The sequence below is a fragment of the Scyliorhinus torazame genome, chromosome 17 (genome assembly GCF_047496885.1).
Source record: "Scyliorhinus torazame isolate Kashiwa2021f chromosome 17, sScyTor2.1, whole genome shotgun sequence".
Taxonomy (NCBI): Eukaryota; Metazoa; Chordata; class Chondrichthyes; order Carcharhiniformes; family Scyliorhinidae; genus Scyliorhinus; species Scyliorhinus torazame.
The window spans coordinates 30,011,177-30,026,881 of record NC_092723.1 but is presented as its reverse complement, the minus strand read 5'-3'; positions in this window follow the sequence as shown (position 1 = coordinate 30,026,881).

Genomic DNA, 15,705 nt, shown 5'->3' with positions numbered 1-15,705 from the left:
TAAAGGGACCTGTGAGGAGAGGAAAGTGGGGCCAGTGAAGTGGGGAATGCAGGGAGCAGGCCTGCACAGCTGGCTAGAGGGATTTGCATGGGGGAAGAACAGGGCTTCGAGAGGAGAGAATGAGGTTTTAGAGTGGGGGAAAGCAGGGCCAGCAAGGGGAGGAGATTGAGGCCTGCGAGGAGGTAGGGGCGGGGCCCGTAGGGGCGGGGGGGGAGAGTGGCCTGTGAGGGGTGATAGCGAGGCTTCTGACCAGGTAGGATGGAGGCTGTGAGAGAGAGCAGGGTCTTTGAGAGGGAGAAAGTGGGGGCAGCAAAGCGGGGGCGGGGGGGGGAAGCACGGCCTGCAAGGTGAGACCGGGTCTGCGGGGCAGGATAGCGGGACGTGCGAGGGGGAGAACGGGTCTTTGAGGAAGGAAGAGTGGGTCTGTATGGTGGGATAGCAGGGCTTGTGAGGGGGAAAAAGAGGGCTTAGAGACGGAGGAAGGGGGGCCAGCAAGGGTGGAGAGCAGGTTCAGAAAGGAGGTGGGAGCAGTGCCTGCGAGGGGGGTGAGGGTTGGGCCAGCAAGAGGAGGGGTGGAGAGTAGGGTTTGGGAGGGAGAGAGAGCAGGGCCTGTAAGGGGTGGGGGGCAGCCTCAGAGAGAGGTGAGGGTGAGAGAGAGGGATGAGTGTGTGCGAGGGATACGAGAGTACGGGAGAATGAGTGTGAGAGAGAATGATTGTGTTGAAGGGTTTGTGTGTAATTGAGGGTGAGTATGATTGCGTGAGAGATGTGAATGAGAGAGAATGAGTGTGAGAGAGAATGTGTGTGAATGAGGGTGATTTTGTGAGTTACAATGAATGTGTAAGTGAGGGTGAGTTTGTGTGTGCAAGAGAGATGAGTGTGTGAGAGAGAGATGAGTGTGTATAAGAGAGATGAGTGTTTGTGAGAAAGAGATGAGTGTGTGTATGAGAGAGATGAGTGTGTGTGAGAGATGTGAGGGTTTAAACTAATTTGGCAGGGGAATGGGAACTGAATTTATGGTCCAGCAACTAAGGTAGCCGGTATTCAGGACGCCAAAGCGTGTAGTGAGGCAGTGGGGAAGGGAACACTGACAAAGGAGAGTACTAGCAGGCACGGAGATGGGTTGAAGTGTGTATACTTCAACGCAAGAAGCATCAGGAATAAGGGGCGGGATTCTCGCCTACCCAGCGGGGCGGGGGGTCCCGGCGTGATGGAGTGGCGGGAACCACTCCGGCGTCGGGCCGCCCCAAAGGTGTGGAAGTCTCCGCATCTTTAGGGGCCAAGCCCTCACCTTGACGGGCTAGGCCCGCGCCGGAGTGGTTTCCGCTCCACCGGCTGGCATGGAAGGCCTTTGGCGCCATGCCAGACAGGGCCAAAAGGACTTCGCCGGCCTGCGAAAGTCCACGCATGCGTGGGAGCGTCAGCGGCTGCTGATGTCATCCCTGCGCATGCGCTGGGGAGGGGGTCTCTTCCGCCTTCGCCATGGTGAAGACCATGGTGAAGGCGGAAGAAAAAGGGTGCCCCCACGGCAAAGGCCCGCCCGCGGATCGGTGGGCCCCGATCGCGGGCCAGGCCACCGTGGGGGCACCCCCCGGGGCCAGATCGCCCCGCGCCCCCCCTAGGACCCCGGAGTCCACCCGCGCCACCTTCTCCCGCCGGTAAGGTAGGTGGTTTAATCCACGCCGACGGGAGAGGGTTGACAGCGGCAGGACTTCGGCCCATCGCGGGCCGGAGAATCGCCGGGGGTGGGCCCGCCGACCGGCGGGGCGTGATTCCCGCCCCCGCCGAATCTCTGGTGGCGGAGAATTCGGGACACGGCGGGGGCGGGACTCACGCCAGCCTCCGGCGATTCTCCGACCCGGCCCGGGGGGGGGGTTGGAGTATCCCGCCCAAGGTGAGTGAACTTAAGGCATGGATCAGTACTTGGGACTACGATGTGGTGGCCATCACGGAAACTTGGATAGAAGAGGGGCAGAAATGGTTGTTGGAGGTCCCTGGTTATAGATGTTTCAATAAGATTAGGGAGGGTGGTAAAAGAGGTGGGGGGTGGCATTGTTAATTAGAGATAGTATAACAGCTTTAGAAAGGCAGTTCGAGGAGTATCTGCCTACTGAGGTAGTATGGGATGAAGTCAGAAATAGGAAAGGAGTGGTCACCTTGTTGGGAGTTTTCTATAGGCCCCCAATAGTAGCAGAGATGTGGAGGAACAGATTGAGAAACAGATTTTTGGAAAGGTGCAGAAGTCACAGGGTAGTAGTCATGGGTGACTTCAACTTCCCAAACATTGAGTGGAAACTCTTTAGATCAAATAGTTTGGATGGGGTGGTGTTTGTGCAATGTGTCCAGGAAGCTTTTCTAACACAGTATGTAGATTGTCCGACCAGAGGGGAAGCCATATTGGATTTGGTACTTGATAATGAACCAGGGCAAGTGATAGATTTGTTAGTGGGGGAGCATTTTGGAGATAGTGACCACAATTCTATGACTTTCACTTTAGTAATGGAGAGGGATAGGTGCGTGCAACAGGGCAAGGTTTACGATTGGGGGAAGGGTAAATATGATGTTGTCAGACAAGAATTGAAGTGCATAAGTTGGGAACATAGGCTGTCAGGGAAGGACACAAGTGAAATGTGGAACTTGTTCAAGGAACAGGTACTACGTGTCCTTGATATGCATGTCCCTATCAGGCAGGAAAGAGATGGTCGAGTGAGGGAGCCATCGTTGATAAGAGAGGTTGAATGTCTTGTTAAGAGGAAGAAGGAGACTTATGTAAGGCTGAGGCAACAAGGTTCAGACAGGGCGCTGGAGGGATACAAGATAGCCAGGAGGGAACTGAAGAAAGGGATTAGGAGAGCTAAGAGAGGGCATGAAAAATCTTTGGCGGGTAGAATCAAGGAAAACCCCAAGGCCTTTTACACATATGCAAGAAATATGAGAATGACGAGAGCGAGGGTAGGTCCGATCAAGGATAGTAGCGGGAGATTGTGTATTGAGTCTGAAGAGATAGGAGAGGTCTTGAGCGAGTACTTTTCTTCAGTATTTACAAATGAGAGGGGCCATATTGTTGGAGAGGACAATGTGAAACAGACTGGTAAACTCGAGGAAATACTTGTTCGGAAGGAAGATGTGTTGGGCATTTTGAAAAACTTGAGGATAGACAAGTCCCCCGGGCCTGACGGGATATATCCAAGGATTCTATGCGAAGCAAGAGATGAAATTGCAGAGCCGTTGGCAATGATCTTTTCGTCCTCACGTCAACAGGGGTGGTACCAGGGGATTGGAGGGTGGCAAATGTCGTGCCCCTGTTCAAAAAGGGAATAGGGATAACCCTGGGAATTACAAGTTAGTCTTACTTCGGTGGTAGCCAAAGTAATGGAAAGGGTACTGAGGGTAGGATTCTGAGCATCTGGAAAGACACTGCTTGATTAGGGATAGGCAGCACGGATTTGTGAGGGGTAGGTCTTGCCTTACAAGTCTTCTTGAATTCTTTGAGGAGGTGACCAAGTATGTGGATGAAGGTAAAGCAGTGGATGTAGTGTACATGGATTTTAGTAAGGCATTTGATAAGGTTCCCCATGGTAGGCTTCTGCAGAAAGTAAGGAGGCATGGGATAGTGGGAAATTTGGCCAGTTGGATAATGAACTGGCTAACTGATAGAAGTCAGAGAGTGGTGGTGGATGGCAAATATTCAGCATGGATCCCAGTTACCAGTGGAGTACCGCAGGGATCAGTTCTGGGTCCTCTGCTGTTTGTGATTTTCATTAATGACTTGGATGAGGGAGTTGAAGGGTGGGTCAGTAAATTTGCAGACGATATGACATTGGTGGAGTTGTGGATAGTGAGGAGGGCTGTTGTCGGCTGCAAAGAGACATAGATAGGATGCAGAGCTGGGCTGAGAAGGGCAAATGGAGTTTAACCCTGAAAAGTGTGAGGTTGTCCATTTTGGAAGGACAAATATGAATGCGGAATACAGGGTTAACGGTAGAGTTCTTGACAATGTGGAGGAACAGAGAGATCTTGGGGTCTATGTTCATACATCTTTGAAAGTTGCCACTCAAGTGGATAGAGCTGTGAAGAAGGCCTATGGTGTGCTAGCGTTCATTAAAAGAGGGATTTAATTTAAGAGCCGTGATGATGCAGCTGTACAAAACCTTGGTAAGGCCACATTTGGAGTACTGTGTACAGTTCTGGTCGCCTCATTTTAGGAAGGATGTGGAAGTTTTGGAAAAGTTGCAAAGGAGATTTACCAGGATGTTGCCTGGAATGGAGAGTAGGTCTTACGAGGAAAGGTTGAGGGTGCGAGGCCTTTTCTCATTAGAACGGAGAAGGATGAGGGGCGACTTGATAGAGGTTTATAAGATGATCAGGGGAATAGATAGGGTAAACAGTCAGAGACTTTTTCCCCGGGTGGACCAAACCATTACAAGGGGACATAAATTTAAGGTGAATGGTGGAAGATATAGGGGGGATGTCAGAGGTAGGTTCTTTACCCAGAGAGTAGTGGGGGCATGGGATGCACTGCCTGTGGAAGTAGTTGAGTCGGAAACATTAGGGATCTTCAAGCAGCTATTGGATAGGTACATGGATTACGATAGAATGATATAGTGTAGATTAATTTGTTCTTAATGGCAGCACGGTAGCATAGTGGTTAGCACAATTGCTTCACAGCTCCAGGATCCCAGGTTCGATTCCGGCTTGGGTCACTGTCTGCGCGGAGTCGGCACATCCTCCCCGTGTCTGTGTGGGTTTCCTCCGGGTGCTCTGGTTTCCTCCCACAGTCCAAAGATGTGCAGGTTAGGTGGATTGGCCATGATAAATTGCCCTTAGTGTACAAAATTGCCCTTAGTGTTGGGTGGGGTTATGGGGATAGGGTGGAGGTGTTGACCTTGGGTAGGGTGCTCTTTCCAAGAGCCGGTGCAGACTCGACGGGCTGAATGGCCTCCTTCTGCACTGTAAATTCTATGATAATCTATGATTAATCTAGGACAAAGGTTCGGCACAACATCGTGGGCCGAAGGGCATGTTCTGTGCTGTATTTTTCTATGTTCTATGTGTGTGTGTAAGTCTAGCTTTCCAACAGCACTCCTCCCATTTAAAGATGACAAAATGGCGAGGCCTAAGTACATTTTATAACAAGAGAACTTTTAAATTATAGTAAATATATACATATAAGAAATAGAAATGACTTCCACAAATTAGGTTTTTCGAGGTTTGTACCTATTGCACGAAAACAATATTTTTTTGTGGTTTGGCTCGTCAACACAATAATAATGTTTCTCAGGTGTTCCTTCTGTACTCTTGGGAGGTCAAACATTTTCCATGGCTGGAAACGTTTAGGAAACCCTGCTTTGGGCTATACTTTTGCAGTGAAATGTATTATATGGTAATTTATCGAACATCTTTTGAAAGTTCATCTTCTGCACGGCCCTTAGCGACCCTCTCTGTTACTTCATCAAATATCAAGTCAGCCAAACGTGATTTGTCTCTAATAAATAACTTTCATTGATGGAAGCCATATTTTCTCAAATGACAATTCATTTTCTCAAGGTTATTGTCTCCTAAAATTTTTCCATTGCCAACATTAATTTGTGTGTTCATTCCGCTCCCTTTTTTAAACACTGTAATACTTGGAACCCGCCAGTCCTCTATATCTAAGGACTTTTGGAAGATTGTGGTCAGACCATCCACAATTTCTACCCTTACATTTAATGTGTCCCATCTGAACATGCAAACCCTGACAACAATTTAAAGTATCTCCCTTTATCTAGTTTTATCCTATCCATATTTTACTACCTTATCCTGTGCTATGACATTGGCAGCATCCTCTTCCTTAGAGAAGACACGTATAAAATAATGACCTCTGCCTCCACAAGGGCGGCACGGTAGCACAGTGGTTATCACTGTTGCTTCACAGTGCCAGGGACCCAGGTTCGATTCCCGGCTTGGATCCCGGTCTATGTGGAGTCTGCACGTTCTCCCCGTGTCTGCATGGATTTCCTCCGGGTGCTCCGGTTTCCTCCCACAAATCCCGAAAGACGTGCTTGTTAGGTAATTTGGACATTCTGAATTCCCCTCAGTGTACCCGAACTGGCGCCGTAGTGTGACGAGTGGGGGATTTTCACAGTAACTTCATTGCAGTGTAATGTAAGCCTACTTGTGACACTAATAAAGATTATTATTATTAACATAAGTTACAATTCTGCTATTCACATTTGCAACTCCCCTGGACCCAATTTTTTCATTTCTTAACCTATCCCATTTGTCCTGCACCCATTCTTTCGGTCATTCAATCGCTGCCTTCCACCCATCAAAAATCTTTTTGCTTTGTTCTTTCCTACCCCTTCCCTGCTTTACCTATCTCTGGACTTGCTGAACACGTTTTACATCTTTAACATTTTTCAGTTCTAATGAAAGGGCTTCAACCCGAAACATTAACTCTGGAGGGGAATCATCCTGGAAATCAACAAAGTTCGATATTGGGCGGGGGCAATAGCATTTGACCCGCCGTCGACAGCAATGTGGCATTTTCTGCCGTGGCAAGCAGCAGTTTGTTGAAAAAATGCAGAGGCACAGGTTTCACCTCAAATTGCTGGCGGGGCAGCCTCTGATTCGCCTGCCCCGCTGTGACATCAGGCCTTCAGTAAACCAGGTGCCATATTTAAAGGCTGCCTTTAAACAGAGATAGCACTCCCGAAGGCAGTGTTTCCCAGCCTTTTATACAATTGCAAGATTTTACAACACTGAAGGAGGCCATTCGGCCCACGGTGTCTGCATCAGCTCCTGAAAGGGCTACCTAGCTAGTCCCATTCCCCAGCCCTATCTCCGTAGCCCTCTAAATTAACTGCTAAATTTAAATGTCAAGACACACCCCTATACCATAACAAAACTTTGTGGCACATCTCCTATTTTCTCTGTCTTCTTCCATTACTGGTAACTTTGTTTTTCTCCCTATCCTCTCTCCTGTTTTCTTTCTCCCTCTCCCTGTCGCTCTCAGTTCTCCGAGGGTTTTTGCACCCTTTTTGAGTTTTCACTTTTTTGTGCAGGCGCATGGGACCTTTGTCTTCAGCTCCAAGTCCCGTTGGTCATGTGCATGGATCTGACAAACATAAAATATCTAAACCAAGCATGTGCAGCTCTTTCCCAGCTGGTCCATGCGCAAGAGTCCCAAGATTCATCGGGTCTTGAAGAGCTGAAGACGAAGGTTAGTTTTAGTTTAATTATATGAATTTTGAATCATTTTGAATCTTTTTTCGCGGCACACTTGAGGTCTTCACGGCACACCAGAGTGTTGTGGCACACTGGTTGGGAACCACTGCTCTAAGGGACTGAAATCAGCTGGAAAGCCATGGCTTCAAAAGCGAGTAAACACGCTGACCCAAATTCAGTAATGCTTCTCTTCAGCACTTGCTTGACAAAACAGAGTCCTATCACAAAGACCTATATACCCTTGCTGGGCATGAAGAACCTCATCCAAGGTGACCAAACCAGCATGGAAGTGTGGTGGTTAGTGTTAATGTCCTACAAAAGAGGACAGCCAACCAGTGAGGCAAGAGGATGAAGGATCTCTTCCTTTCTACCAGGGTAACTCACTCTTCAAATCACTCTCAACTTACACACGTACAAACCCATCACACATCCACAGGAGTCTCACTGACTGCCCTCTCACACACTCCCTCACACACACCTTCATCTCCCCTGTGGATCGTGTCCACATCATAGATTATCATAGAATTTACAGTGCAGAAGGAGGCCATTCGACCCATCGAGTCTGCACCGGCTCTTGGAAAGAGCACCCTACCCAAGGTCAACACCTCCACCCTATCCCCATAACCCAGTCACCCCACCCAACACTAAGGGCAATTTTGGACACTAAGGGCAATTTATCATGGCCAATCCACCTAACCTGCACATCTTTGGACTGTGGGAGGAAACCTGAGTGCCCGGAGGAAACCCATGCACACACGGGGAGGATGTGCAGACTCCGCACAGACAGTGACCCAAGCTGGAATCGAACCTGGGACCCTGGAGCTGTGAAGCAATTGTGCTATCCACAATGCTACCGTGCTGCCCCTGTCCATAGCACCATTAATCACCCACAGATGCCAGGCATCCTTCTGATCTGACATGGCAGGCATCCTGTTTACACTCTTTCCACCTGTTGTCATGCAGTTCACGCTGACTCATAACAATAGGGATTGGTCTCGGACCAGCAGCGGAATACCCAAACTGGAGGACCTGACTGACTTTGAGAATAGAACCATCCAACTGGCTTGAGAGGATGTAGACTGTTCCTCTGCTGACAGTGAGGTCAGTGACACTCAACCAAGTGAGAATTTTGAGGTACAACATCCATCAGACAAACATACTGCAATTAAAACAGAAAATGCTGGATAAACTCAGCAGGTTTGCAAAGCATCTGTTGAAAGAGAAACAGAGTTAATGTTTTGAGTCCATATAACCCTTTTACAAACAGTGAGTGATGCCTCCTGTTCCACAGAACCCTGCCAAGCACTAACAATCTCTCCTTTCTTTCACAGGCACTTCTGCTAAACATCAGAGACCATCCATGAGCCACCCTTGACTCAAGGCCTAAAGACACCTGAGAAGGTGAATCTGATGACACACTAATTGAAGATCCGTCATCGGGCCCACCCATATTGTCCACCTGCGCAGAGACACACACCTCGATTGGACCCAGTTCTCGAGTAGCCTCGGAGTCACAATCTGGTGAGCACAGTCCTCTGTCTGATCCACAGAAGGTTGGAGGCAAGGACGTCTCAGGGTGCCCGAATTCAGGACAGGAATCCGCTGAGTACAAGGCAGAAGTCAAGCCTCTGGACTTGGCTGTACCTCAGTTGCTGAGGGTGCAAAGACAAGCTTGCGAGCATTAAGAAGGGGTGCATTCCTCGAGTTGCAAGGTATGATGGAAGAGTCCATCCACCTTCAGACCGAGGCGATCGCATTGGCATGCCATCGCATTGAGGTCAACACTGGTAGGATGGTGGCTGCCATGGATACCTTGGGGAAAAACAGCCTTGTACTGCTGCATGAGCTGCAGTTCTTCTTTGAGGCACACGCTGGCATCCATCATTGGCAAGAAGGCTGCGGAGTATCTCGATCTCACTCCAGCTGCCCGATCTCCGAGAGAGAGTCAAGGGCAGCTATAAGAAGGAGGATCAGCTGCTCTACAGTCCGGGGTCATCCACTCGGGTAACTCTGGATGTGTCCAGCTACTTCCTATCCCCTCTTCCTGTGACTGCATCAGCTCCAGCTCTGCATGCCGAGGAGGGTGCCCATGCGACACAGCAGGACACCGAAAGCAGGCCAGGGCCCTGCAGGTCTTGGTGCCTTGGAAAATACCTAGCAAGGTCATCACAGATAACAAGGCTTAGCGGTCAGTAAGCCGCCTCCATCTGTGGTGTGGATGTCGAGGATGCACCGAGGCGTAGCAGCAGTGTTAGGAATGTCCAGAAGATGTAGTTGCACAATGTGGACACTTGTATATAATGTTCATCAATGTAAATACATTCATAATCATGTTTCCTTGTCCTGTTCTGATGAGATGTGTTCTTGTCATTCAGAAGTGGAACCTTGGTCCCTGCACAAAATGAAGTGTGCCGTGCGTAAACCTCTGACCACAGTGATTGCACCGTCCTAAAGTCACTGCCCACATCAGTGAGGCCTGCACCTTGAGGTAGACTGTGTTTACCGCAAGAATATTCTTCCCTAACGTTGTTAGGTCACATGCTGTTACATGTGCCCTTCTCATCTGCATTCCTGACAGATGTGGATGTAATGCTGGAGGGGGACAGGTGGTTATGTATGCAAAGGAAACAAGTACTTTTGAACATATGGCCAAGAAGCAGGAGTAGGCCATTCGGCCCCTCGAGCCTGCTCCACCAATTAATATCATCATGACTGATCTGATAGTAACCTCAAATCTGCATCCCACCTGCCCCGATCACCCTTTTGTTCACCAAGAATCTATCCACCATTGCCTTAAAAATATTCAAAGACTCTGCTATCACCACCTTTTCAGGAAGAGAGTTCCAAAGGCTCATGACCCTCTCAGAGAAAATATTTCACCCCACTTCCGTTTTTAACCCCTTATTTTTAAACAGTGATGGGGCAGGATGGTGGCGCAATGGTTAGCACTGCTGCTTCAGGGCACCCAGGACCCGGGTTCAATGCCGGCCACGGGCCACTGTTCATGTGGAGTTTGCATATTCTCTCCGTGTCTGCTTGGTCTCATCTGAATGATATGTATAATGTAAGGAGTGTAAAGGGTTAACAAGATGATGTTCATGTATCTCAACACTAGATGACATCACTTGTTAGATGCTTAACGGCTGTTGTATAAAGAGTCAAAAATTCTTCTCCTTTTCACAAACACCTTTATTTCACTCTAACAGACTCTGCACAAAACTCTATCTTCACACCACCTGACACAAAGGCCACCTGAAGCCTCTTTACATATCAGTGTCAATTATTGGATACTTAACATAAATGAGACAACTAATTGGAATGTCTCTTAACCCATTACTTAACAGTCTCCCCTTCCTCGACGAAAAAAAAATAATTAGGTGAAAACAAAATTACAAGAAACTCAAAAACACACATGCAATTTCCCCCCTTCTCTTTTTGTTTCCATTTTTTTTTGGAAGGAAAAAAAACAGTCATAGAAACAGGCGCCCTTCATTAACAATATCCAAAAGTTTCTGTGAACTAGCCCCTCTTTTTGTAAAACAGTCTGACAATTGATAGCTGCTGTTGACCCATTAAATTTTTGCTATTTCCCCTCTGTCCAACATCTGCTTCAAACTTGCGATGTCTATCATTAACCTTTTTTCATTGACACATTTTGTAGCGTGCACATTTTCACACACGGATTTATTGTCAATGTGACATTCAATAGGTATATTACCCAAATCCCCTAATCCCCAAATTTCTGTCAATATCTGAGATATATAAAAGGCCATATCCACCGCCTCTACAAGGCTTAATGTCTCAGCAGCCAAAGTGCTCTCCTTATTTTCTTTGTTTCCCACACAAGAGGGCAACATTTACCATTGTTACCCAAAAGGAAAATTATAAAACCTCCTGCACTTGAAACCCCATCACATAAATTTGCATAGGACGGATCACTATAAACTATGAGTTTCAAGTGCCTACGGTCACCTAAAACAGGGAACCTCAAAACACACTCCTGCATTTTTAGTTTGACCAACGCTTTATTTGCTCTTATTATGTCTTCCACTTTGGGATCATTTGTTTTTGTACTCAATTCTTAAGACATCAAAACTCACGTCCAGTCTAGTCTGTCTACCTAACCAATTCAGTTTCCCAATTAAACTTCGCAGTTGCTCTTTTTCCATCTTTGAAACCATTGCCTCTTTGTGTGAAACCTGGCCACAACTAATTGCTATTGGGCTAATGCTTTCCAAATAGGATTGCTGACGTAAAGTTGCCCCTAACTTAATCTGTCCGATTTCCAATCCAATGTATTTAAATGCACCGGAAGCCTGACTTCCAACCCTGAATTCTTTCCTCAAACCAGAGATTACAATAGCTTCGAAATCACTCGTCCCACCCCACAAAAAAATCATCGACATGCATCATAAAGATGCCAGAAAGATTTCCTTTATTCTGCCAGTAAGACATTGCCGGATCTGCTTTCAACTGGCAACAGCCGAACTTTAACAAAACTGACCTTACCGAAAAGTAACAGACTCTAGATGCATCATTCAATCCATATACACATTTGTTCAACTTCCAGAGTACCCCTTCTATGTTAGCTGCCTCTTTAGGAGGACGGGGAAAAATGTCTCTCTGGAGCTGATGCCCCTGCAAAAAGGCAGCTTTTATATCTATAGATTTGCATTCCCATGCCTTTGTGGCTAATAGAGCCAAGAAGATCTTTAAAATAACCTTCCTGCCGTAGGTGAATCTACCCTTAAATCCTGATCTTCTAAGTTTTCTTCAAATCCCCTTGCCACAAGCCTGGCCTTTGCCTTATAAGTTCCATCCGGAAGGACCTTTTCCGTGCAAATCCATCTGTGGGATAGAGCTCTTTGTCCCCTATCTGGTACTTCCGTGTATACCCCAAATTCACTCCAACTATGCAGTTCTTGCTGTTTGGCATCTTTGACAACTTTTTCATCTAATTTATTGGAAACCACCAAAATCTCACGTGCGTGTGGGCTTCTACTCCTATTAGTTTTTATAGTCTTACTCATGTTCCGAGACCTTGATAAACTACGTCTCCCCTCTCCCGCTTGGTATCTCGTTCTGTACTGCTACTGTTTGATCTTTCCCTTCTGCTGTGGGATGTCCTTTCAATAATTCTCGACCTTTTCCTGCGGACCTGTTCACAATCCGATGTACCATCTGAACTGGCACTGCGTTTCTGTGCCCTCCATTTTTGAACTTCGTGTTCCCAATCCATTAACTTGACTCCCTCCCCTGAATGCTGTACATTCAACCAATGTTTATATTTTCCAGTGGCTTTCCCTGCTCTACTAATAACAGTTGCATCCTTCCATTGACTAGACCCTTCAGGCCAGTATGTCACTTTTGTACCAACTTTTGACAGTTGTCCTTTCTGAAAAATGGCCTATTCTAATTCATCAGAACCATATCTATATCAGTTAACTGGTCCTCCTAGTGCTGTAATACGTGCATACCAGATGTTCCTTGTCATGTCTGTCTGATCTGTCTAAATTTGAAAATTTGTAATCTGTACCCATTATCCTTGATGAACGTACCCTAACAGTTTGATTGCCATGTTGCAAAATAAGTGTTTAGCCATCTATGCCTATTATCTTCCCTGAGCCTTTCCATTCATTAAAATTGTCTCTCTTATAGTATACTATGTCTCCTTGCTGAAAAATGGTATCTGATGGCCATATATTATGTCTTAAAGCTCTGCGAATTCTTTCAGAGACTTCTGCTTCCAAAAAAGCTTTTCTACTGCTATGTAATGCATTTTAATGCTCATCAAAGGCAGAGCTAATTGTAGTTCCTTCCCAAGCTGGAAGCTGGTCATCTAAAATGGACGGAATTTTAGGATTTCTACCAAACACTAATTGATAGGGACTGTAGCCCCCAACCATCTGCAATTAATTCTTTGCATGTACCGCCCATGCTAAAGTTGTAATTAGCTTGCAGTTTAGTCTATCTGCCAAAATTTTCCGGAGCATGTAATCTATTACCGCATGGTTTCTTTCACACACACCATTACTAAGAGGGCTTTTTGCAGCCGTATTCATAACTGTGATATTCACGTTTTCACACAGATCCCTAAACTCATCATTAGCAAATTCTCCCCCAATGTCCGTAAGGAATTTTGCCGGTGGGCCTATTCCTGTCCCTATCCATTTTTCCACAATTTGATCCAGAATTACTCTTTTCTTTACTTCGTACAATCATTGATTGACTAAATCTGGTTGCTAAATCTACAAAATTCAAAATAAATAGATTATTGGCTTTATCCCAGATCTTAAGGTCCATGGCCACAATGTCGTTAAAATCCCTGGCCAAAGGTAGGGTTACTATTGGTCGTGCTGGTGTCCTTTTGTACTTCCTACAAACTTCACAGCAATCACTAACCTGTTCTATCAGTTTGGTATAGTCTTCATCCCTTACCCCTGCATCCTTTAATAAATATTTCAGCCTCCGAGGAGCCGGATGCGCAAATTGCCTATGCAGTTTTAATACAACAAGGTTTTTATCAGCTAAAGTCCCATTTTCAACTGTCATTAAAACATCTTTAACAACTTTACTTGAAATACTATTTGTCAGTAGTGGACTACAATAGTGTCCCGACTGTGTAAATTGTAAGTCCACCGTCTTTCCAAAAACTGTTGCCTTATCCTGTTCCATATCCAGTTTCATGTGTGCTTCCTTCATCGACAGTCTGCTCAGAAGCAAAGGTATCTCACTTGATACAACATCCGTGCTAATGAAATGATTCACTCCGGCAATATTGCAAGGGATCACCACTCTTTTCATCGACTTCAGAGTATTATCAATCCCAAACCTGAAACTTATGGAACTTTCAAATTTCTTAACCTTGATACGATTTTCAGCATTCAAGGAGTCCAGGTAACATTTTAAACAGTCAATTCCACACACAGTAGATGTGCAGCCACTGTCCAATACAGCACAATTGAAGGATTCTGCAACCAAAACCCTCATTAGCGACGTAAAACTGCTTATTAATAGGACAATGCCTTCTTTCTGGTCACTATCTTTTTCCTCTTCTGACCTTTCCGTGTCATGTGTCGCTTCAAACACTATTATAATGTGTTGGACAGTTGAAAGCATAATGTTATTGAGAGTCATATCGAAAACATTGATTTATCATCAACTGGGCATTTCTGGGGTTCATCTTCCTATTGTAGGTTCTAATTGGGTTTCTGTCTTCATAATTTCCGGGTCCCGATCTCTTTTTACAGTCTTGGAACCTGTTTGTAGCCGTGCGATTTCACCATCCTGTTAGTAGTGTATCTTCCATATTCTGCTTTATTGCAGACTGACCTATGTGGGTCATCAGAGCCATCAGAATTGAATGTTTCCCCAGAAACATTTTTAAAGCTTCTGTCATCTGATCGAATAAGGTATCCTTATCCGCAAACTGAACTCCTGTCAAAACCAGGAACCTGTCCATGTTGCTCACTCTAGCACAGTCAAGTAATTTAAAGGCCAACACAGACTGTGGAAATTCCAGGTTGTGTTTCTGCAGCCTTTTATATAGTCTGCCAAATTCCATTATATAGGCTTCCATGGAAATTCCTCTATTTTCCGGAACCTAGCAAAATCCGACCATGCTTCATACACACTTAACAAGTCATCCTTTTTATAAATCTTATCCATATAACGTAATAGAGTCTCCAGACCTTCTTCTGAGTCTAACTCTTCCAATTCCAGCTCAGAAAACACTTTGTTTCGGATTTTACATAAGGTAGAGAAAGAGCCAATGCCATACCTTGTTTTCTCTTTCACAAGGCAGTTACCTTAGTCCACATAACTACTGCACTTCTCCATTGATTGTACAATCCCCTTTAAGAAAATAAAGGGGGGTAGTCATATCTGGCCATCTTTATCCTGGGTTCAGCCACATATCTTTTTTTTTCTTCTCACTCACTTGGTTTGGTCTGGAAAAGTTGTATCTTTCAAACCTTCACATTTGCACAGCAACCATCCTCTGCTACCATTTGTTAGCTGCTGTTGTATAAAGAGTCAAAGGTTCTGCTCCCTTTCATAAACACCTTTATTTCACTCTAACAAACTCTGCACAAAACTCTATCTTCACATCACCTGACACAAAGGCCACCTGAAGCCTCTTTACATATCAGTGTGAATTATTGGATACTTAACATAAATGAGACAACTAAATGGAATGTCTCTTAACCCATTACTTAACATCTCTGAGTAATCTTATAAAAGGCTGCGTCTCTGAGGATTCTGGGAGAAGATTAAGGAGACGGATAGTGAGAGGTTGAGATAGTGTTAGTTGTATTAGAAAGACATTATAGATTACTGTAGCATAGGTTTAATACTGTTGTTTTATTAGCTATTACTTAGTAGAGTGTGCAAACCATTTAAAGTAGTGTAAAATAAACTAGCTTTGTTTTAAATACATAGCTTGATGTTCTTTGTCAACACTACGACTTTTAGCTGTCTTTGAGAACTATACAAGGAGCA